The 26,322-nt window shown below is 41.2% G+C and overlaps 1 protein-coding gene across 2 annotated transcripts in view; it reads right to left on the bottom strand.

The window, feature by feature from the left end:
• SUGCT (succinyl-CoA:glutarate-CoA transferase) overlaps positions 1–26,322 on the bottom strand; it is a 432,199-nt gene that overhangs the window by 371,474 nt on the left and 34,403 nt on the right. The window lies entirely within an intron of this gene.

Here is a 26,322-nt window from a genome sequence, read left to right as displayed (position 1 = left end):
AAAAGCTTACCATATGCAAGAAAAGAAAGAAGGCCATTGGAGCTGCAACACAGTAAATAAAAGAGGGAGCAGTACAAGGTGAGGCCAGCAAGGTACACAAAGGCCAGATCACATGGGTTCCTACAGGCTCGGGTAAGTAAGGATCTGGGACATAATTCTAATGGCCAAGGGAAGCCACTGATTTATATAATTAAATTACCTGGGTTTTATATTGATTTTGAAGAGGCAATGAATACAACCAAATTATCCCACATGAGGTAGGTATTACAACTCCCACTTTTCAAATGAGAAAACTAAGCCCATGGACATTAAGTATCTCCTCTGGATCCCACAGTTGGAGAATGGTAAAGCTATGGCTAACACCAGGTCACTCTACTCTCTAAGCCATCCCTACACACTACTAATATAGTACCTCCTTCTGCTCAAGCTCTTTGCTCCCAGGCCTTCTCACTCTTAGTAGCACTTGACTTCACATATACAGTACTTCTCTTGAGTGCCTCACTTATTTGATATCAAAGATACTACAAATCTTGCACTTGATCAGTTTACCCCTTTGCACTGGCTGATAGAAAGCTCAGGGTAAATAGGTGGTTGATCTCCAGCAAAAGTCTAGAATACTTTTGGTATCCATTTGAGATACAAATACACTGAGTGGCCAGATTATTATGCATTCAGAGATCATAATAATCTGGCCACTCAGTGTATATTCTAGGTTATATCCTGGGGTTCACATTTTATATTCCCTGCAAACCCTTCCCCCACACCCCCGCAAATACTGGAGTGACTGGAACCCTTCCATGATCACTCAATTGTCCTCTGCATTTACTTAGAAAGCACATCATTAACTGAGTCGATAATTCTTCTCATGTTCTTCTACTCAATCTCATTCATTTACCAACTCTAAAGCATTTTCGGGGGGAAATACTAGAAGATAAATGAGAACACATCTTTCAAAAAGAGAAATTTATCATCCCATCTGAAAAACATTTTGAGATCCTGATAGCTCTCTTTTTCATTACTTTGCAAGTCAAAATTCCTATGCAATTTAATCTGCTACACTTCATCCCTCACACTATAAAGTAAACTGATTCCTTCAGAATCACTAGGGTAGTTCAGGAGTAGAGATGTTATTCTGACTACCTCAAATTGAAAGGAAAATAAGAATTCTACCTCTTCATACTAGATTTGACATTAAGTTTTGGTATTTACTAATGATAAAAGCTAAAACTTATTAATCACCTACTGTACACTGTTCTAAGCATTTTATGTGAGTTCTCTCATTTAATCATCATAGAGGGGCTCCATTAACTCATTTTAGGTACAAATGGCACAGAGCAGTTTAGTAATCTGCCCAAGGTTATATACCTATATATCAAGCCAGAACTTGAATTCAGCTAGTCTAGATTCTGGCAATCTATACTATATTATATACATAATCAGATTACTTAAGATTTCTTAATGACCTTGATCTTGGAAAAGTTTTATTGGACTATCCTACTTGGCAAAGAAAAGAAAAACAAACAAAACAGTGAGTAAGCATCCTTTTCAATGAGGTAAACTTTCTGCAGTTACGTTTGACTTTAACTATTATACTAGAGGCCCAGTGCAGGAATTCGTGCACCAGTGAGGTCCCTCTGCCTGGCCTGCAGGATTGAGCCAAAACCAGCTCTGTGACATCCCCTGAGGGGTCCTGGATTGGGAGAGGGCACAAGCCAGACGGAAGGACCCCTCTGATGCATGATCAGGGCTGGGGAGGGACGTGGGAGGTTGGCCAGCTGGGAAGGGACTGCAGGAGGGCTCCAGGGCATGTCCAGCCCATCTTAGTCAGTCCTGATCAGTGATCAGCCAGACCGCAATAGCAAGCTAACTTACCAATTAGAAAGTATGCTGCCTAGTGGTCAGTTCACATCATAGCAACTGGTTGACTGCCCCCTGGTGGTCAGTGAATGTTATAGCAAGCAGTTGAGCAGCCTTATATCATTAACATATTACACTTCGATTGCTTGAATGGACGACTGACCAGACAATTAGCATATTAGGCTTTTATTATATAGGATAATATTTGATGTAGTACTCATTCATAGTTTTCTGCTTTGCTGCAAATATGTTTTGTCTTCTATTCCAATGTAACTATTAATAGAAATAAATTTCAATCTATAAACATTTTACCTGTAAACACTGAAAAACCAGTAGAGCTGTTATATTAACTTTAAAATCTCTACACTTATTTACTTAGCAAAGAAAAAATATTATCATATCCTCTTCATAACAATTTTTAACTTAATGAAAAGAACACACACATTTCACATTCCTCTGAATTATCACTAATGATAGTCAAATAATATTGATGTTTATTTTATATATTAAACTCTAAATGAAGACATAGTTGCATTATACTCAGAATAATTTTTCCAATCCATCTTAATCAAAATCAGACATATAAGGAAATGCGATATCAAACACCAGAGGTATGAACAGACAGCAAAGACAGACAGAATTTCAAAAGCATGTTTAGGATAATACATCAAACATATTTCTTACCGTGAACCACTGACCCAGTCAATCATTATTCTCAAAAAGTAGTTATGAACAACTAAAAAATGTGATGAGTAAGTGGAAATGTAGAAAAATAACATTTAATGACATTATTTATTTATCTCTGCAATGCCCTTTGTTCAATTTCAAAAGTTTTCTTCAGATAGGGTCTTACATTTCAAATAACTTAGTTCTTTAAAATGTTTGTTTTTAGAATGAAATAGTGCTTTGTTCTGCAACACTAGGTTTAAAAAGAAGTTCTAAGAATAAGATGAAAGTTATTTTTGTCTGTTGCTTCCTTCATGCATTTAGCAGATAATTAATAGGCACTTAGTATATGCAAAGCACTCTGTCAGGTGTCCTGGAAGATCCCAAAATCAATAAAACAGAGTTTCTCAAGAAGGTTAAAATCCAAAAGAGAAATAACAGTGCCAACACGTAGGGATAAAAAGTGACATTTGAGCTGACCCTTTGATAAAAGAGAATTTAGTCATGCTAAAAAAAAGGGGGGGGGGGGGGGGAGAGAAACGTCCTTCCATTTGAAAGCAAAATTGTGAACAACGTCACAGTAGAGATGGAAAAGTATTGGGTCTTTTTGAACAAATTAATGATTGAAAATAAAAACTGGAACAAGGCATTAGATGCAATGACCAGAAGATCATAGGTGATCACTAAAATGCAATATCAATAAAGCAGCCAGGACAAAAGCCAGATTAAATGTGGCCTAAGGAGCATGGAGGGGGGGGGGCAGCAATGGGGCAATAAGGACACATATGTAATACCTTAATCAATAAATAAAAATAAAATAAAATTTAAAAGGGGCAAAGGAATGAATGAAAAGAATGTGGGAGCTGCAATATATATATATATATATATATATATATATATATTAGAGAAAGAGGAAGGGGGAAGGAGAGAGAGAAACATTGATATGAAAGTGAAACATCAATCAGCCACCCCCCTATTAAAGACTGAGCCTGCAAATGGGAACAGAACCAGCAACCCTCTAGTGCACAGGATGACGCCCAACCAACTGCACCACACTGGGCTGTATTTTAGACGCTGTGTAAAGGGGGAAGGAGAGCTACATGCTTTGGACAGTAGCTCAAGCAGGTAAGCAGGAAGATAAAAGTTTTATTTTTGAGAATGAAAAAAAAGACCTCTAAAGTTCACTTAAATATACTAGGAAAAATAATTGAAAGTGTGGAGTCTTAAGCAAGACAGAAGAGAATAAGTAAGAAAGTGAGAGTGAAGGACTATGGGTAAAAAATGTCATCTCTCAGTGAAGTCTTCCCTAACTCGCTGAGATGAAGTCGCTTCCTCTTCTGTCTCTCTGTCCACTAGAACGGAAGATTAGGGAGGGAAAGAATACGTCTGGTTTGCTGCTTTCTGCCCAGTGGCAGGAACACTACCTGAGACATACTGTAGGCACTCAGCAATTATTAACGATTAAATAGGAAATAAATGATAGCATTTTTCTCTAATTTGGGATGAGAAGATCAAAGAAGAAGAAGAAATAGTTTAAGTGAGAAAGAGAAAAGTTGGACGCAATCCTTACAGAAAAGTAGAATAGGACAAGGCATTTTCATAGAATAAAAATAGGCTGATATTTGCCTCTCTCTCTCTCTTTCTAAACCTGGCTCTGGCCACTGGAGTCACAAAGAACAAAACCACTCGTTCTTTTACCATATGCTGACTGGGTAAACAAAAATAGAGGCTGAGTTAGGTAACAATGTCAGCCCTGCAGTCTCTTATTCAGGGTAAGAAAAGCAACAAAGGTGACTTAAGAAACAATACGGGAATCTTCAGGGGTCTAAAAGTGAGTATATGATGAAGCTAAATATTCATGGCTGAGATGAGAGATGAAATAACAACTCTTTCTTTTAGTCGTAACGGGACTGGGTGAGGCTGTAACGGAGAATCAAAAGGTCTTAAAAGGGAAGGTAGGCAGTTCAAATGCTAAGAAGTTGAATAATGGCTGATACCCACTGACCCCTGCAGATCTTTTTCATTGTTCCATGGAGCCCAGAATGCCATTTCTTCTACACACACACACACACACACACACAGAGTTGTAGCTCATTTGGGGAAGAATTGCATATATTTGTTCAGTTATGGTAATTCAGAGTACCTTCTACAATTCTCTTTGCCACTGTTTACCTTTATTTCTGATCACCTCTGTCTTCCTTTATGCCCTAATGACATTTAATCCAAACAGAGACATGTTGTGTGGGCCTGATCTAACCCAAAGAACCTTAAAAGAAGGTGAAGCTCAGAGAGACATGCTCCCATTGGCCTTGAAGATGCAGCTTCCAAGAATGCTACAGTCACAAGGAGCTGTATTCTGCCAGCAACCTGAATGAGTTCGGGAGTGGACTGTAAGCCACATAAAAGAATGCAATCCAGTAGACACTCTGATTGCAGCCTTTTAAGACCTGAGCCCAGGATCCGGCCTTTCCTGGACTCCTCACCCATGGAAACTATGAGATAATGACTTTTTGCTATTTTTAAGTTACATTTGTGTAATTTATTATTCAGCAATAGAAAACTAATACAGGGTTGAAACCATAAAAATGGATGACTAGACTAGGTAATTAGAGGGAAAGCAGAGGACAAGGGCAGGGCACTGAGGTCAAACAAGTAAGAGACAAAAAAAAAAAAAAAAAAAAATAGGTTGTAAAGGTAAGAACAACAACAGATAAGGGTGGTGTCTGGAGGCCAAAGGAGGAGCATGTTAAAAGAAATAGTGTTGACTGTATGTAAAATAGCCAAGTGAAGTCAAGGAAGTTGAGAACCAACAAAAAGAAATCAGCCTTTGCTGTGGCTCAGTGGTTGAGCGTCAACCTATGAACCAGGAGGTCACAATTCCATTCTCAGTCAAGGCACATGCCCAGGTTGAGGGCTAGATCCCCAGGAGGGGGCATGCAGGAGGCAGCCCATCAATGTTTTTCATTGATGTTACTATCTCTCTCTCCCTCGCCCTTCTTCTCTGAAATCAATAAGAAAATATATTTTTAAAAAATAAATTACCCTTTAACAACAATATTAATAGAGGAATTGGAGTAGACATCGTTAACACAGGGATTAGAGAAGTAGGTAGGGAGCAGAAACCTCAAATAGAAATACTTTAAATTCAACAGTGAAAAGGAAAGAGGTAACAATAGCTGGAATGCCTGGCCCAATCGCCAAAAATGGTGTCAAGTAAAGATTGCTCATGATGTTTCCTTTTCCAGTATATACAGATTTTAACAGAAAAATAATGAAGACCCAAAAGCCTCGGAGCTAAAGGAATGAATCTCTCTTAGTGAAATTGTAGGCCTTTTTCCAAGTTTATCATCATGGTATTTTCCTAGAGCCTTTAGGTCACAGAACTATATAAAACAACCCTGCATACAACAACAGGTTCTAAACCGTGCCTGGCATAAGAAAAAAACAAATTAACTTGCACACTCTGCCTAATCTGGTCATTCTGAATGCCTAACGCCCAAGAATGTAAAGGTGAATCCCATGATGATTTTTGTCTGGCCATGTCACCCTGTGCTGCTTGCCGAGCTTCTGTGGAACAGTTCCCAGAAAATAACAGGGGAGACACACTGAACGCAGGACATGATTGAGTTCTTTAGCGGTGACGCTTTTGAGAGAGGCCTCATCGGAGTTCTGGGGAAAGGCGTAAAGCCAGGTGTGGATTAGGACAAGAAATCACCATGTCAGTGACCAAATGACTCAGCAGGTAAAATATGTGTCATGTCATTACACTTCAAGCAAATATTCATACAATGAATACACACACACCAGTGCCAAGAATTGCTGCGTCAATTAACAAAAACCCACTCAGTGATGAAAAACAAAAAACAACTCTAAGAACACCAGAAGAGAGAAAACACATTCTATGTTTTTAGGTACTAATTCTATTTAAAAACCTTGCCATTTACATTTCATTTTCTTCATTCAGCAAATATTTATTGATTGACTACTTTGTTCAGTCAGTGTGCTAGTTGCTGGAAGTGATAAAAAGTGATGGAGTCGCCCTAACCGGTTTGGCTTCTGGATAGAGCGTCGGCCTGTGGACTGAAGAGTCCCAGGTCCAATTCCGGTCAAGAGCATGTAACTTATTTGCAGGCACATCCCCAGTGGGGAGTGTGCAGGAGGCAGCTGGTCGATGTTTCTAACTCTCTGTCCCTCTCCCTTCCTCTCTGTAAAAAATCAATTAAAATATTTTTTTTAAAAAGTGGAGATCCAAGATGGCTGCGCCCAGGTGAACACCTAGCCGCAGCCGCACACAACAATTTCAATAAAATACAACTAAAATATAAAACGGACATTGCCCAGAACTACAGGAAGGTTGACTGACTGGAAATTCTACAGCGAGAAGCAAGGAGAAAACCAGAAGGAGGTGCGGAGGAGCTGGAAAAGCCAAGGTACGGAGACGCGGAGACGCGGCGCGCAGAGAGGACAGAGCCGGAGAGGAGGGAGGCCGAGTGCCTGGCGGGCGTTCCCTAGCGGAAAGGAGATAAAACTCCAACTGTGCTGGGCCCCCGACTGCTCTGATCCCCAGTTTTAAGCCAGACCCCGGGGACTCAGGCTCAGCCATAGGGAGCCGGGCTGTAAGGCGGAACCCCGGGGAGAGGAGAAAGGAGGTCCCGGAGGCGCGCACACGGCGCGCAGAGAAGGGACCGTCGGCTGTGCCGCGAGATTGCCCTGACGGGAAGGAGACTGGGGCTCCAGACTGCTCTGAACGCCACCTCCAACTCCACTTCCAACTGAACTGAACCCCAGTTCCGGGCTCATTGGGGGAGAGCATAGACTGTTTGGCAGCAGGCGAAAATCGAGGGCACCTTTCTCTCAGAGGCGCCGGCAGCGAGCACTGAAGGACCCGCATAGGGCGGGGCTGACAGAAGCCAAGGCTGCAGGCTCCACCCTGAAACCCCGTCCCATCTGTAACTGCGAAATGCGACAACAAAATAGATCACAAACGAAAGAAATGGAGGACAAAAAGCGTCTGGATATAGAGTTCAAATCTACGCTTACAAGGTTTTTCAAGAATTTCCTAGAAAAGATGGATAAGGCCTATGAGGATATGAAAAGAGATCAACTAGAATTAATAAGGAGTCAACAAGAAATGATAAGAGATCAACAAGAAATAAAGAATACATTGTCTGAAATAAAAAATATTTTACAGAGTCCTAAAAACAGAAGGGAAGATCGCAAGAATCAAGTCAAAGATTTGGAACATAAAGAGCCAGAAGACACTCCTCCACAGAAGCTAGAAGGCAAGAGAATCCAGAAAATTGAAGATAATGTAAGAAACCTCTGGGACAACTTCAAGCGAACCAACATCAGAATTATGGGGGTCCCAGAAGATGAGAGAGAGCAAGATATCGAAAACATACTGAAAGAAATAGTGATAGAAAACTTCCCCCATCTGGTGAAAGAATTAGACTTACAAGTCCAGGAAGCACACAGAACTCCAAACAAAAGGAATCCAAAGAGGACCACACCGAGACACATCATTATTAAAATTCCAAGAGCAAAAGACAAAGAGAGAATATTAAAAGAAGCAAGAGCAAAGAAGGTAGTAACCTATAAAGGAGCACCTATACGATTGTCAGCTGACTTCTCAACAGAAACCATGCAGGCCAGAAGGGAATGGCAAGAAATATTCAAGGTGATGAATAGCGAGAACCTACAGCCAAAAATAATCTACCCAGTAAAGCTATCACTCAGAATCGAAGGCCAGATAAAGAGCTTCACTAATAAAAAAAAGCTAATGGAGTTCATCACTGCCAAACCAGAATTATATGAATTGCTGAAGGGGGTTCTTTCAGAAGAGAAGGTAAACAAAGATAAAAATTATGAACAACAAATACGTAACTATCAACAAGTGAATCTAAAAACCAAGGAAATTAAAAAAAAAATCTGATGAACAATATTAACTGTTGAATATAATAGAATCAGAGGTATGGAAGGGGAGTGAACTGACGATTCTTGGGGAAAAGGGGAGAGGGGGGCGTGGGAAGAGACTGAACATAAACTGTGCACCTATGGATGAGGACAATGGGGAGAGGGGAAAGGGCAGAGGGTGGGGTGGGAACCTGGTGGAGGAGAGCAATGGTGGGGGGGGGGAAAAAGGAACATTTGTAATAATATGAACAATAAAAACTTATTAAAAAAAATAAAATAAAAAAAATAAAATAAAATAAAATAAAAAGTGATGGAGTCTCTGCCCTCATGAAACATAGAGTCTAGTGAGAAGACACATGTTACATGTGCTAATGCCAGTGACATGAGTAGTCTGGGGGCAGCAATCTGATTGGAAGCAGGCCTAGGGAACTCAGCTCAACCTTAAGTTTGTATGACAAGCACATTCTTTTCACACTTCCCTGTTCCCTCCATCCCCAGCACACACACACACAAATGCACTGGGCGAATATAAAGGCCATCTTAACTAATTTGGGAGTCACTTCACAGAAACAGAAACAATGAGACTATTCCACTACATATACAAACACCTGGTCAATCTCTCCTAGGTTTAATACATCTCACCAGAGATTAAAATCAAGTAAACTGATTTCAGAACATCACTAACTTTTATCACCTTCAGAACTCATCAGGAACTGCCCACATGACACAACCTGGATGGGTTTTAAAATCCAAGCTGCAAATTATAGACGTGTGGGGCTTTTCCACATCACCTCTAAGAGACCTCAAAGGTACATCCACAGAATCAGCCTTTGATGACACAATGTGTCATCTATCCAAATTCTCATATGTCCTAATTTGGCACATTTGCATATGATCTGCATTCTAACATATCCACAAATATGTTCTCCTATGCTAGAAGACTGTAATACGATAGAACCCTTAAGAAGCCACTCTGCTTTGTTCTGTCAGTTCTCATCAGACAATGACCATTCTCTTAGCCACATCCTCCACCTACTCCTTAACCACAATTGGAGGGCTAGACAGTTCTAAAGAGGGCATAATCTTTGAATCTTTTTGACATCCTCAGCAGTTTGCTGGAAAGAAATTTGGATCCTGAGACAACAGGCCTGAATCCCAGTCTCAGCTTAGACACTGACTACAAAGTTCTGAACCCTGAGTCAAGTTTGCAAAACATCACCAACCTCCTCCCAGCCCTGTAAGTGTGACTACAGAATAACATGATAAAAGTGCTTTGAAAATACTCCAGAGTAAAAATAATCAAAAGTTTCATTTAAGAAAAGAAAAGCATATTATTCAAGCCAATACAGACTGAACAGCTAACATAGGCTTTTACTACACAGCAATTTACAACTTCTATATATTAGATTGTTGTTTTCTATCTTCCACTGTTACAAATAATCCTATATAATGAAAGCATAATATGCAAATCAACAGGGGGACAGGGCCAAGAGCAGGCAACGCCAGGCCAGCCAAGATGCAAGAAAGCAGGCAGAGGAAGGGGACAGCGATCAGGGGACATCCTGATCTACATATCGCCTCTCGCAGAGGGAGGCCAGACTGCAGCTTCGGCCCACTCCATCAGTCGCCTCTCACAGAGGGAGGCCAGGCTGCAGTTTCGGCCCACTCCATCAGTCGGACATCCCCAGAGGGCTCCCGGATTGAGAGAGGGTACAGGCCAGGCTGAGAGGAACCCTCCCTTCAAGTGTACGAATCTTCTATAATAATGAAAGAATAATATACTTATTAGACCAGACATCCTTCTGGAAGACCTCTGGGCGAAGCCGGGGCTGCAAGGGAAGCCCGAGTCCTGGGTGCCTGCAGCCCGGTCCCGGGTGCCAGAAGGAAGCCGGGGCCTGCAGCTGGGGGAAGGAAGGCCTACTCTTGCACAAATTTCGTGCATCGGGCCTCTAGTCCATTTATAAAAAACTACTCCCACAGATGGCAAATCTAGTTAATCCGCTTTAGAAATTCCAAGTATATTTATTGCTTTTATTAATCAAAGACAAATTTCTGAACTGTACATTTTTTACCTTTTACAAATATGAAACACACATTGAAACATTGTTAGTTTAGAAAAATACCAATGGAACTACTGCTTAAACATCTGCATTTTCACTATAAAGTAGCAAAAATTGATTTCTAATAAGATTTCTAAGACAAGTATTATCTGTTTATCTCCAGAGGTTGTAAACAGGCAGCTTGTATGATTCAGTTTATTAATGTGTTTTGTTCGGCCCCACACAGTATTTCAAAAATTGAAAAATTTCATAAAAATTCAGATTTCTTGCTTCAAAATTGAAATTCTGGTTATACTGGGCTAGCGGTGTAGGAAGCTAGCTTACACTGGCTAATAGAAAGCCATTGTCAATATCCCTTCCAAACATGTTAATATCCCTTCCAACACATTCGAAGCTTGAAATTAGCAATATGGAAATATTTACACCATGCGAATTGGTAAATGCTACAACTGGCTTACCATCATACTCTATTTTTAAAAACACTTGAATAATAACAAATTAAAAAATCCAATTCAATGTGCTTGCTTGATACTTAAAAATGAAGACTAGGCTTAAATTCAACAAACACTATTGAACAAATCGAAATGCCACCTTTAGATTCCTTTTTGTCCCCTTTCTAACTACTGTGTTATTTAAGAAAGAAAAAAAAGAAAAAAAAAGAAAAAAAAAAAGACACTGTAATAGATTTCAAGTCTGAAACTGAGCAGTTAGCAAAAATGGTTATCGATATCTTTTTCAGTTAAGGCTATAAATTGCATATTCTTAAAAAACAAAGTAAGAAAACCTGAGAATTTTTATTTCTAGGTGCAAAGTAGCCATTGCTTCTCAAAACAGACCATATATGGGTATTTGATGGAGATCTTGAAAACCTGGGCAGAAAAAATTCCTACAGAAGAAAAACCTCTGATTAAATGACTCTATCAATAAGAATGTCTGAACATGAAACTGGATATGACAGTAGTGAGCAATATTCCCTTTCATGTCACATTATGTGATTTTTTTATTTTTTTTTTTACTAAGACAATAACACTTTCATTTACCACTTCCTCCTTCGGGGTAGGAGCATCATCGACCTGCCTGCTAGACAAAAAGCATTTTTCACAAACCACTTCCAAGGTCCCAAGAACAAAGACAGAAGACAAAATCTGGGAAAGGACACAGATCCACAGAAATTCCTAAAACAGTTCCCACCAAAGCTTTGTATCTGTAGATACTGCCCTCGCAGTAAGCATGACCACACGGCAAGGAAGGAGCCCCATGCGCATTTCTCAGGAATGTCTGCCTCAATGCACCACTCTGAAATTCCATCTTCCCTCCCCAGCCTCCCACTGGACTTTTTTTTTTTTTCCCCAGTCTCAGACCTACTTTAGCATGGTGACTGTCTTTTCTTTTTTTTCAAAATGCTCAAAAATAACATGTATTTGAAATTCTACCATAGCCCCAAAACTATAACAAGGTCAATTTTACTATTGTAAGGAAACAAGGAGATTAAAGAAACAGGAAGGAAAGCGGAAAGGTGGGGGCGGGGGAGAACATAAAACATGGTCCCATGTACATGGGACATTCTAGAGTGTACATGGGAGAACTCAGGAAAAGATACACTGAAGTCAAGAGAAGTCTGTCAATATTCCCCAAGATGAAAACAAAACAACAGCAAAAAGTATAAGAGTTTACCCGTATTCGGTAAAATGTACCAGCTATCACTCATGAATGTTGAACTTGGTTTCACTGTGTTGATTTTCACTAATCTAAGGCCTGGACCTGTTCCTTCAAGAGTTATTTCAAAGTAAGCCAGAGTCCCTTCACTGCAGCTGACTAGCGAATAAGTATTCCCAGGACTTACAACAAGCTATCACAGACCTACCGTGCATATTTACCATAAGCAATAAATGTCATCGGTATTTTTAACTCAATTTTGATTGAGGCATTTTAACATGCACATTCCCTCGACTTAAAAAACAGTAGCGAAGTAAGACTATTTTTAATGTTTATATTCTAAATAATTGCTGCAACCCATGTCCTCCAAGATCAGTACATGCAGGGTTAAGGGATGTATAATAAGGTGAGAGTATGCTAAAGAGGGGTGAGAGGAAAGAGAACGATACAGGAGGAACTAAGGCAATGGTAATAGTAATAGTTAATGTTATAATGACTATATTAGTATATATAGTTATTATATTACTAGTAGGCCATCGTGTGATACTGCGCACAGTAGGCTGCTCACCGCTTCTGCAGGAACAGGCAGGAACCACAGGTTGCCGCTGGGAGCAGTGCTGCTTCTGTGGGAGGCGGGCCTGTCATTTCCTCTCCCAACCTATACTCAGCTGCGGGGGCTGTGGGCCGGCTCCCCTGTCCCTCAGAGGCCCTCCACCACCAGGACATCACTGCAGTGATGAAGCAAGGGTCCCACCCCCACTGCTCTGTGCCCGCTGCCCAGAGACCCTCAATCTCCACGGTGACAAAGCAAGCATTGTGCCAGGCCGCTTATGCTGCCCACTCTCAGAGGAAGCCCCCCCACCCCAGGACTGGGGGACTCCAGTGAGGTTGAGGGGACAGGGCGCCACTATCTTGTGAATATGGGCACCGCCATCTTTGTGATGGAGTGATGGTTAATTAGCATACTACCCTTTTATTAGATAGGATAATTAATATAAAATTAATAATAATAATAAAAGCTAATATTAATTTAGTGCTTACGATGTAATAGGTGGGCACTTTGCAAGCCCTTCACATATATATAAACGAATTTTAATCCTCACAGAAAATTTAGGAAACACTATGATTATCCCCATTTAATGAATGAGAAAACTGAGGCCTAGAGCCATTTTAAGACTTGCCCAAAGGCCTCAACTACTTAGTACCATAGTGAGGGCTTACATCTCTGCAGTCTAGCTCCAGAGTCCATGTTCCTAATTACTTCCCCTTAAGCCTGAATAAGGTTACCAAATGGAAAGAAGTTAATTCAACAATAACCTTAAAATTAAGTCTGTGGGTGTGTGTTTAAAAAACAAACAAAACTGAAGTTTTTTCCTTTAAATGAAAAAAACATATATTTTGCATGCATATTAAAATGCAAAATAAACACAATGTACATTGCAATGTGTACTTGGAAACAGGTACCACGTACAATTGCAAACATTAGAAATGAGTGTAAGAGCCCTCTCCAGAAAGATGAAGCACAATATTTTAGCCACCCAAGCATCCTATTCCAAGTGCAGCTCACGGACCCACAGTGCCATCCAGTGATAGAGTAGGTGAATCACGTAGACATCATCTTCTGCAAGTCACCACATCTTCCTACAACTAATCCTACAATTAAAGAATTTTCTCATAAAAAAAGGAAACAAATATTAGTAATACCCTACCTTTTATGTTATGATGATTTTTACCAAATTACCCTGTTAAATCTCTCCCAATATTAAAAAAAAAAACATTAACAGGGGGAGGTTAGAAAATCTGTTGTTTGCTATTTTTTTAAATCTCCCAGTTAGAATAACCAAAATGAAAAACACTGACAATACCAAGTTTGAGAAAGGATATGAAGCACCAGGAACCCTCACTCATTGCTGGGGGAATGCAAACCACTATGGAAGGCAGTTTGGCCACTTCCTACAAAACTAAATATAATCGTACCGCGTGATCTAGCAATTGCACACCTTGGTATTTATCCAAAGAGTTGAAGATGTACATCCACTCAGAAACCTGCAGGTGAATGTTTATAATACCTTTATTGGTAACTGCCAAAACAGCTTTACTATAATTGCAAAAAAACTTTGGTTATTCATAATTACCAAAAATGTGGTGCATACAGGTAAGAGAATATTCCTCAGCCCTAAAAAAGAATGCACTATCAGGCCATGAAAAGGCATGAAGAAAACTTAAATGTATATTATTACGTGTGTGGGGGGGGGGGGGGGAGGCCAATCTGAAAAGGCTATGATGTCCTGCATGATTCCATCCTAGAAGTGGTAAAACTATGGAGACAGTGAAGTGGTCAGTGGTTGTGGGGCGGTATGGGGAGCGGGGAATAAATAAGCAAACATAGAGGATTTTTAGGGCATTGAAAATACTCTGTGATATTATAATAATAGAAATAAATCAGAATACAAATACTTTTATCCAAACCCACAGAAAGTATAATTTCAAAAGTGAACCCTAAGTTATAACTATGAACTGAGAGTCTCCAGAATGAACCAGCCTTACTGACCCCTTGACATTAGCCCAGTGAGAGGGAGTTAGACTCCTGACCTCAAGGACTGTAAAGGAATATGTCACTAACCTTGGGGGTATTTTAGAACAGCAGCGATCAGAAACTGCTTCACCACCTTAGCAGTCAGAGGTGGCTATGGACAGTTTGGTTTTATATGTAAATTTATGCCGGTGTAAAAGAACCCATGTTCCATGCAAGTGAAGAGCTCTAACGATTCTGATTCAAGTTTTACATCACCGATTAAGGTACTCACCATTATTATTATTATTACTACTATAAGTATTATTATTTTAAATCCTCACCCAAGAATATTTTTCCATTGATTTTTAGAGCTTGGAAGGGAGGGGGGGAGAGAGAGAGACACATCAATTGGTTGACTCTTGCACAGGCCCCTCCCAGGGCTGCCTGGGGGTTGAGTCTGCAGTGGAGGTATGAGCCCTTGACCAGAATTGAACATTGGAGCCTTCCGTCTGTGGGCCGATGCTCTATCCATTGAGCAAAACTGGCCAGGACGATACTCATTTTTAATGTTAGTAATTTTATATTTTAAGACAGATCGACATGGGGCCGAGGACTAAAACATTGCTGAGAAGCAATTGCTAGAAATTTCAGGGTAGTTCTAAAATTCCAGGGACACTGCGTCTTCTTGGTGGCGTAGTTTCTTTTCAGTTCAATCAGTTCTTCCTGAAACCGAACCGCACTTACAGAATTAGATGGGAATACAGATACATTCTGAGGTTTTCTCGAAGGAAGCTGCAGAAACTTAAAACATGATTTGAAATCATGTAAATCATGGAGTCTTATTTGAAATGATGACTTCCTTTCCACCACACAGCTCTGTGATTCTTTTATAGTTTTGATTCTATTGAACTGAAGCCAGGCCACAAATGAGTAAAATTAGTACATTCTCCTTTTGTCTTCTGTTCAATCTATAGTCCCAGTTTGAGTCTGAAATTTGTACTTCCTTGAGTCAAGTCATGCTTTTTAAATTCTGTGACTGTTGTTTCAGCTTCATGGCGTTCATACATGTTGTCTCCCGTTTAATAGCATACTGTCAGGGAAGACCAAAAGACTGAAGAAAGAAGCTTATTGAACCCATTTAATTTCTTTGACAGTGACTCCTTATTGAAAATCTGTGTTGATACATATCCTGCTTCTCTGTATCTTCTAAATATCCTCAAACTGTTGCACTTAGATTTGTAACAGTATGAAAAAAATACAATGTTGGCCACTTCCTCCTTCGAATGATGTAATGAAACTGATTTTCGATATTTAAAGCGTATGTTTTCTGTCATTGAAGGTTGTACTTAATACGTTTCCTTTTTGTTTGATTCAGATATACTGTTATCCCACCCCTTGGTAGACTGCCATATTAGTAATGAGAATTTTTCCATGTTTAAATTGTGATGAATAATTCTCTTCATGGCAGCTTATTAGGTCTTAATTGTTGCCACCATGACTGACTAACTGGGTATTAAAATTTTTGTTGTTGTCATTGTTAAAGATCTCAAGTTGAGTTTGCCTGGACACCCAGAAAGGCTGTATTATGTCTCTGAGCTGTACATTGAGTCAGACTTGGTTATCCATTGAAATCACCGGGGAGGTTTCAAAAACTGCTGCCTATGTCCCATCCCCAGATCTGGCTTAACTGGTATGGGGCCTGGCCTGGGCATGGGGATTTATAAACGCTCTCCACATGATTCTAATGTCCAGCCGTGTGTGAGAACCACTGTTCCACAAGATGTTTCCCAAAATTATGCTATATGAAAATCACTAGGGGGTTTTGTTCTAACTTATTGTTTAGAGCAGTGTTAAGTTTACAATGACATTGAGAGAAGGTACAGAGATTTCTCATATATACCCTGTTCCTACCCCGTTATCAACATCACTCATCAGAAGGGTACACTTTTATCAAGGATGAATCTACATTGACACCTCAGAATCATCTGAAGTTCATAGTGATCACTTAGGGTTCACTTTTGATGTTATCCCTTCTGTGGGTTTGGATAAAAGTATTTGTATTCTGATTTATTTCTATTATTATAAATTCACAGAGTATTTTCAATGCCCTAAAAATCCTCTATGTTTGCTTATTCATTCCCCACTCCCCATACCGCCCCACAACCACTGACCACTTCACTGTCTCCATAGTTTTGCCAATTCTAGGATGGAATCATGCAGGACATAGCCTTTTCAGATTGGCCTTTTTTCCCCCCACATAATAATATACATTTAAGTTTTCTTCATGTCTTTTCATGGCCTGATAGTGCATTCTTTTTTAGCGCTGAGGAATATTCTCTGACCTGTATGTACCACATTTTTGGTAGTTATGAATAACCAAAGTTTTTGCAATTATAGTAAAGCTGTTTTGGCAGTTACCAATAAAGGTATTATAAACATTCACCTGCAGGTCTCTCTCCTATCCCCTCACACCTCCCAGAGGCTGTGTGCCTTCCTTCAGTGTATGGCCTTTTCCACACTCGCTCCACCTTCTTGCAACCATTGTTACATTTCAAAATAGTAACTCTGATCTTCTTGCCTCTCTCTTTAAAAGACCCTTGTACTGCCCTAACCGGTTTGGCTCAGTGGATAGAGCGTCGGCCTGCGGACTGAAGGGTCCCGGGTTCGAATTTGGTCAAGGACATGCACCTTGGTTGCGGGCACATCTCCAGTAGGGGATGTGCAGGAGGCAGCTGATCGATGTTTCTCTCTCGTGGATGTTTCTAACTCTCTCTCCCTCTCCCTTCCTCTCTGTAAACAATCAGTAAAATATATTTATAAATAAATAAATAAATAGAAATAAAAGACCCTTGTATTTGCATTAGGCTCACCCCTGTCCAGGATAATCCTCCCATCTCAAAATCCTTAACTCAGCTCCCTTTGTCCTTAAAAGGTAGCATATGCATAGCTTCTGAGGATAAGGACATGGACTCATTTGGAGCCATTATTCTGTTTAGCACAGATAGCAACAAGGGAGGAGTAGAACTGGACATAATCATGGTTAAACAGGACTTTTCCTTTTCAACACAGGTGGGGAAGGAAGCAAGGAAGCACTGGGATGTCAACGCACCTCTCCTTCCCTGCGTTCTGGTCACTGCAATGGCCACGAACCGCATGTGAATAATAAGCCCTTGATGGAGATATGCCGAATTAAGATGTGCTGAAGGTATAAATGTAAAGGACCCTGTAGGAAACATGTAAAATGTCTCCTTATTAATTTCCTGTCCATTTTCTAACTTCCACTCACGACAGCAGAGTAGGTAAACACCGTGGCTCGCCTCCTCCCGTGACCACATCCAGGTGACAGCTAAGGTACAGAACGCCACCCTCGAGAGCCACGTGAGGACGAGTGGGACGGAAGGCCTGTAACTAAGGTCATAAAGAGGAAGCCGAGTCCAGACTAGAAAGAGGCGCAGAGAGTCAGAGCCAGCAGGTCCCACACCCACGTGCGGCAGTTAAGAATCCGGAGGGAACTCTTGGTGGCAGAAACAGCCCGCCATCAGGCGCCCCAGCCCAGAGCATCTGTGAGGGGAAGAGAAGCCCCTACAGCATCTGACTGCGAAAACGAACAGGGACTCCGTCCCATGAGACAGAGGACAGCCATGAGACCCAGGTGTCTGTCCTCAGAGAGGGCCCGCCCAAGCACAGACTTCCTCCCTCACAGTCACCAAGCTCCAGCGAAGGGACAGCGGCTCAAAAAGCATCAAGGACATAAAGGGTTCGAGTGAAATATGGTAGCAATCATACTTGGGTAAAAACTACTGTTTGAATTTTAACCCTACTATTCTGACTTCAACCTTCACTTACTTGCTTTGTTCATCGCGCAATGGGCTTAGGGAGGGTGAGTTCAAGTTCTGGGCAAGGTTACAGGCAGAACTTTCTTTTTCATTAAAGAGCCAGCCCTATGTACACTTTGTGGTTATCTCGATGCTGGCCTCGAAAACAACGCTGTTCTATCCAATTAAAAGAATGTACCTGGCATGGTATTGAGACCGTGGGCATATCTGGTCTCTGGCCTGCAAGGTCAGACAGCTAAGTTTATCTTCATCATTCTTCAAACGGGCTAAAGCAAACTAGAAAGCAACATTTTATCTAGGAAGAACAGCAGAAAGTTCCAAACAACAGTTTGTTGTAGAATGGGGGTTTTCCCTCTCAGAACCTTTAAAAATAACTACCTGCCCCTAAAGCCTCACAGTCGTTTGGAGTCCGCCTGCATGCGGTATTCTTATGGCTGACCTGGCCAGCTCAATAAATCCTTGTTGCCGAAACCGGTTTGGCTCAGTCGGTCTGCGGACTGAAAGGTCCCAGGTTCGATTCCGGTCATGGGCATGTACATTGGTTGCAGGCACATCTCCAGTAGGGGGTGTGCAAGAGGCAGCTGGTCGATGTTTCTCTCTCATCAACGTTTCTAGCTCTCTGTCTCTCTCCCTTCCTCTCTGTGAAAATCAATAAAATATATTAAAAATAAATAAATAAGTAAAATAAAAAAATAAAAATAAATAAATCCTTGTTTGCTTTTTTTAATAAATTATCAGCCTCCGGTGGTCTTATTTTGAACCCAGGGTTCGACCCCACAACACCAAGGAACTAAGACGTCTGGCTTCAGGGTGAGGGCTGAAAAGGCAGCCAGCTCTCTTGGGACAGCCCTGCTACCGGGGAACCACAGTTCTCTGCTGGCCCCTTCCCCCTCCCAGCCAGCAGGCGTAAGTGCTGGCAGGAGCTGTGGTTCCTGTGCTGAGTCCTCCTCCTCCACAGCCAGCAGAAGCAAGAAGCTGCCTCGTGTGAGTCTCCAACCACCTGCTAGAACTGCTCATGCCACGCCGGTGACTACCTGAGGCTCCACCCCGCCCAGCTCACACACGGGCCAAACCCCGGCCAGCGGCTGTTCCTGCGAAACAAATGGCCTTGGCCGGCACCGAGGACATAACCTAAATTCTCTCAAAGGTCCACAGAACACCCAACAAGCAGACGCTGACCTCGGTGTGTCCTGTACTGCTTGCTAAGTGGCGCCAAGCCTGGCACTCGGGACAGGCGGCCGGGGTCACCGGTGTAACGTTCCCAAGCATCTTCCAGCCCAGAGTAGGCAGCCACCAGACACAGGTCATTTTGTGTTTCCTACCAGCTGGCTCCAGTCCGATCACAGGCAGTGAATGATCTTAATCTGTGCTTCAGCCCTGCCCCCACGGTCCTGGAGACAACACACCTGGAGGCCAGTTACGGACTACACACAGCTAGCTCCACAAAGGGAACACCCAAAGGGTGGGCTCCATGGATAGCAGCCCTTCTAAAGCAAGGTGACCAGACGTCCCGCTTTGGGGAGGACAGTCCTGATTTTTAACAATTTGTCCTGCGTCCCGAGGCATTTTTTTTTTTTTTAAAGTCCCGATTTTTTGGAAAGAATGCACGACAAGCTAGGGAACGGCGGGAGAACGAGAAGGGAATATAAGGTTTTCGGCAGCCATGTGGCTATTTAGACAGGATATGAGTTTTATATTATTTTTGTTAATTTTATAATGTTAAACTTTAATAATAACAAATAATTGTTGAGAACTGATTATCAAGAACTGCTTATCAAAGTACCCATTGTTGATCAGTTGTTAGAATTGTGGAATATGCGCTGTCCTTACCAGGAACTAATGCTACAACTGAACGCGTTTTTTCCTACCGTAAATAAAGTGTGGACATCAGAAAAACCATAATTAAGTGTTGAGACTTTGAAAGCCATTTTATGTGTGAAATGTAATTTAACAAATTCTTGTGAAAAAGTTCATGACCTTTTAAACAACGACAGAAAACTACTAAAAAAAAATTCACTCAGCCAAAACCGGTTTGGCTCAGTGGATAGAGCTTCGGTCTGCGGACTGAAAGGTCCCAGGTTCGATTCCGGTCAAGGGTATGTACCTTGGTTGCGGGCACATCCCTGGTAGGAGGTGTGCAAGAGGCAGCTTATCAATAATTCTCTCTCATCGATGTTTCTAACCCTCTATCCCTCTATCTTCCTCTCTGTAAAAAATCAATAAAATATATATTTTTTAAAAATAACTCACTCAAATGAGAAATATGCCAAAAAATAAAATAATACTATACATATAATTTTTGTATTTATTATATTTGTAAATTGTACTTATGTTGAAATTATATATATATATATATATATATATATATATATATATATATATATTACAATACTATTTTTGCGTTCTATGAAAATTTTTGTTGCTCCAACTTTTTTAATCAAGAAACCCCACCCCCACCCCCTAACCCCCACCCTTGGTCAATGGTGTCCCACTTTACCAATATTAAAATCTGATCACCTTAGCCCTTTCCCCAAAGGCCCACCCAGGACCCTGACCTCCCATGGGGGCCCAGACCTACCTCCTGGTCGCAGACCATTATGGCGAGGACCGGAAGGACATTTCGGAGAACCGTACTGGAAGACAGTGCCTATTCCTTAATAGGAGTCCAAATTACCAGGCTAGTCCTGACCACCATTTCATCATCCTGCCCTTGCCCCAAACCTAACCCCTGGGCCCATAGCGCCCCCTAGTGATCACACCATGCCTGAGCACCCAGACCTACATCCGGGTCCCAGATCTTCATGGTGGAGCTTAGTATCCCCACCTGGGGCCCAGGCCACAAACCTGGAACACATTGTTGTATCGGGGAAGAGATCTCTATGCATATCCCAAACAACTATTCCATCACCCAGATGCTCAGGTGAGGTACCAGACCGCCCCTGAGGCTCAAAATTTCCTCCGGGCCCGAACTTCCCTCAGAGGACTCAGACCTCCACCTGGGGCTCCACCTTCCACTAGGACCCAGACTATCATTGCGGGGCCGAGATGATTATCCCGGGGCCCAGGCCTCAAAGACAGAATCCAGACTTGTATCAGGGGTGTACTTCTCAATTTGTAACCCAGACCACCATTTCCATAACCCACATGTCCAGGTGAGGTAGCAGAAAGCCTTCAGGGACCCAACCATCCCTTCATTTCCCCAAAGGCCCTCCCAGGACCCAGACATCTGGCCAGGGTCCAGACCTACCTCCTAGACGCATACCATTATGGCAAAAACCAGAAGGCCATTTCGAAGAATGATAACTGGAAGCCAGTGCCTATTCCTTATTTGGAGTCCAAATTACCAGGCTAGTCCTGACCACCATTTCATCATCCCGAGGTCCTGCCCTTACCCCAAACCTAACCCCTGGGCCCATAGCACCTCCTAGTGACCATACCATGCATGAGCACCCAGACCTACATCCGGAGCTCAGACCTTCATAGCAGGGCCTAATTGGCCCACCTGGGGCCCAGGCCACAAACCTGGAACACATTGTTGTATCAGGGGAAGAGATCTCTATGCATATCCCAAACAACTATTCCATCACTCAGATGCTCAGGTCAGGTACCAGACCGCCTGGGAGGCTCAAAATTTCCTCCGGGCCCGAACTGCCTCAGAGGACCCAGACCTCCACCTGGGGCTCACACCTACATCTGGGACCCAGATTATCATGGCGGGCCTGAGAAGATTTTCCCGGGGCAAAGGCCTCAAACACAGATTCCAGAATTGTATCCTTGGTCTACTTCTCAATTGGTAAGCAAGACCACCACTTCTATAACCCAGAGGTCCAAGTGAGGTACCAGACCGCCCTCAGGGGCCCAGACAACCTTCCTTGGCCCCAAAGGCCCTCCCAGGACCCAGACATCCGTCCGGGGCCCAGACCAACTTCCTGGTAGCAGACCATTGTGTGAGACCAGGAGGACATTCCTGGGACCCATACCGGCAGCCAGTGCCTATTCCTTAATTGGAGGCCAATTAACCAGGCTAATCCTACCCAGCTTTTCATCATCTTGAGTTCCTGCCCTTGCCCCAAACCTCACAACTGGGCCCATAGCGCCCCCTAGTGACCACACCATGCCTGAGCACCCAGACCTACATCCGGGTCCCAGACCTTCATGGCAGGGCTTAGTAGCCCCACCTGGGGCCCAGGCCACAAACCTGGAACACATTGTTGTATCGGGGAAGAGATCTCTATGCATATCCCAAACAACTATTCCATCACCCAGATGCTCAGGTCAGGTACCAGACCGCCTCGGAGGCTCAAAATTTCCTCCGGGCCCGAACTGGTCTCAGAGGACCCAGACCTCCACCTGGGGCTCACACCTACATCTGGGACCCAGATTATCATGGCGGGCCTGAGAAGATTTTCCCGGGGCAAAGGCCTCAAACACAGATTCCAGACTGGGATCCTGGGTGTTCTTCTCAATTTGGAAGCAAGACCACCATTTCCATAACCCAGAGGTCCAGGTGAGGTACCAGACTGCCCCCAGGGGCCCAGACATCTCGCCCTGGACCCAAAAGCTCTCCCAGGACCCAGACATCAGTCCGGGGCCCAGACCAATCTCCTGGTAGCAGACCATTGTGGGAGACCAGAAGGCCATTCCTGGGACCCATACTGGCAGCCAGTGCCTATTCCTTAATTGGAGGCTGATTAACCAGGCTAATCCTACCCAGCTTTTCATCATCTCGAGGTCCTGCTCTTGCCCCAAACCTCACAACTGGGCCCATAGCGCCCCCTAGTGACTACACCATGCCTGAGTACCCAGACCTACATCCGGGTCCCAGACCTATATCCGGGTCCTGAATATAGGTGATCCTAAAACTATTAAACCCACCGTTAAGAACAATTAAATTTATTTTTCTGTAAGAGTCTACAAGGAAAAAATCTAATTTCAGGGAATATTTGGCAATACCAATAGATCTTTCTCCTATTTTATATCTTGATCTTAATTATCTTTCTATTGTTTTACACATTTTAAAAACACCAACTTGTTTTAAAGTATCTAACAAGAGAATTAAATCAGATTACAATAAAATGTATTTTCCCATTTTATTCTCTTCTCCTTGAGATATTCTCCCACTAGTATTATTGATTACTACTAGTTAAAGCTCTTGTTTGTGGCTTACATATAAAAATATGCAATGCCCATGAATATAACGACTAACAACTTCAATGACACAACACCTGAGCATCCTACCAGTACACCTGCATCTTCTCTTAAAAATGGTGAACCATGATTTGTATTGTAGTCACCTATATTCAACCTAACCAACAGTATAAAATAAATAAATAAATAAATAAATAAATAAATAAATAAATAAACAAACATAAAATAAAAAAATTATCTAAAATACTCTGTACCTTTCCTTGGAAGTCACCTGACTTTTTCATTTTGTGTGTGTATATCTTTATCTTCCTGGTTGCTCTTCTTAATATTAGGTAGATGTTAATATCTATTTGTATGCCCCGGACTTAAATTAATAGAGCAGCGGGAGGTTTCAGAGAGAGTGTTCATTAAAGAATGGAAGCTGGACTAGCATGAAAAATTGGCAGCAGCCTGACAAGGGCCTTCAAGGCAGGAATGCATCGAGCTCCTCAAAAAAAGGAAGTTCAAATGCATACTGACAGTTCCCTGACTTCTTGAACTTTCTTACATTGTCTTTTTTCCCCTCTCACTACTCCAATGCTCTCCACTTAGTTGGTCATATACCGTTGCCTCTCTACCTTTCCTTTTTCTATTCACCTTTCATCACAATCTCAACTTTCAGCTTCCACGTCCTTCTTGGATGAACAATTGTCTTTCCTCACAGGTTTAGCACATTCTAGAGCTGATTTACCAGTTTAGCATAGGCTTACGGCCCAGGACACTTTAGATTAGGGGTGGGGAGCGCCAGGCTGTGGGACATGAAACACCTTGGAAATCATCTCTGGCCCTGCCGAGGCATTCGGGGTGACTGAATTAAATGTCTGACCAAAAGTAGCAGGCTAATTTTTCAAGTTGGTAATTTTGTATGGCCCGTGAATGGGGTTATAAATATCCAAATGACCCTTGACAGAAAGAAGTTTCCCCACCCGTGCTGTAGAGGTACAAAAAAGTGTTTAATTTCTTTTGAAATCAGAAGAAAAAATGAATGCAATAATGTTAAACACATAATAATGAATTATGTTTATCTTTATATCAATGCAATTATAATTCTTACAATAATTAGATTACTAATGGAGAAATGTACCCAACAAAGGCAACATTTTCTGGGGCCCACCTAAGTCATAACGGGCCCTGAGTTCCTCTGAATCAGCTTAGCCTTCCATTCCTCCCCACTAGCCTCAGGGGAACACCCAGACCAGAGAGAACTGTATGAGTATTTATTTCAAAACCTGATTTATGGTGATGGTTGCATAACTCACTACATTTATTGAAAATTATCACATGGTCACTTGAAATAGAGTGAATTTTATGGTATGTAAAATATAACTCATGAAAATTATTAAAAGGGATATAGAACAAAAAAGAAAAGCAAAAACATGGTTGCATCTAAAGACACAAAAAGATAAATTTCAGATTACTATATATTTTTAAAATTCAAAATTTTGTCCATAAAATTGTGCTATAATAATGAGAGTTAAAATTTTATGTACCCTAAATATAAACAATATAACAAACATGGAGAAAGAATAGTGACAACAAAAATGCCAAAACATTCTGTATGGGAAATAATTATTTAAGTTTGGTGCTAAAAAAAAAAAACTAACTCATTGTAGTGGTAATTATGAGAGTCTGGTTGCAATTAAGTACAGGAAGGATATTAAAACTTCCAATAGATATTTCTGTAAGCCACAACAGAAGAATAAGAGCAACAGAGTAATTGGAACCACATCCCAAACCACTTCCTTGTTATTTACCAATATTATCTAAAGATTACTGTTTAGATGCTGATGTTAGACAATCTTCAGTTGACAACTTTAAATCATATTAAGACTAAAAAAAAAATCAAAGAATTTTATGAAAAGGGTTAAAAGTTTATAGCCATGAAACTCCAAAAAAATTGATGCCCACTAAAAACCACATCCCGGCCACTGTCATATCTGTACAATATAATGGTTTTGTTGTGGTTGAGGCAATCATCTCTGAGTTAATAAGTAGCTAGTATTCAACTATTCAAATCAGTGTGATTTTTATATTGTACATTAGATCACGTTTAAGAGAGGAAGTACAAAATTTCATTTTTAGCAACTGATGTTAAATGTTACAAACATTCATTTGTAGTTCTATAATGTAATCAAAATGAGTAGAAAAGTATGTTTTTTTACCAGTGTATGAAATCACAGGCATTCTTCAGGCAGATTAAATCAAGTGCTAATATAATCTACTTAATGCAGGTGAATATTTATATAAAAAAAGAAATGGATGCTGTTTTTAAGGGAGAAGTTTCCTATTATGTTATCATATTTGTAAACTATCTGGAAATAGCACTTCTCATTTTCATAAAGCAAATTTTAATTATTTTGTGGTTTGGTTTTTGGATCTGGAGTATGTGAATGTTAAATGAAAAGACTAAAGTGAAGTTAGTCAAGATTTCTATATTATGAAAAGTTATAATAATTATGATGAAATCACTGTCAATAACCAACTTTTTCATCTCAGCACATTTATAACACTGGGAACTATTTTTATAATGTAATAAAATTAATACTAGTCATCGGCAGAATACTTTCAATTTACAAAGAATTTTTTATTTCCTCTATTGAATTAGATGCTTAAACAACACAGTATATTAGTA

The sequence above is a fragment of the Pipistrellus kuhlii genome, unplaced genomic scaffold, assembly GCF_014108245.1.
Source record: "Pipistrellus kuhlii isolate mPipKuh1 unplaced genomic scaffold, mPipKuh1.p scaffold_m20_p_10, whole genome shotgun sequence".
Taxonomy (NCBI): domain Eukaryota; kingdom Metazoa; phylum Chordata; class Mammalia; order Chiroptera; family Vespertilionidae; genus Pipistrellus; species Pipistrellus kuhlii.
Note: the sequence above shows the minus strand (reverse complement) of the source record. Positions and strands in the feature narration are given on the sequence as shown.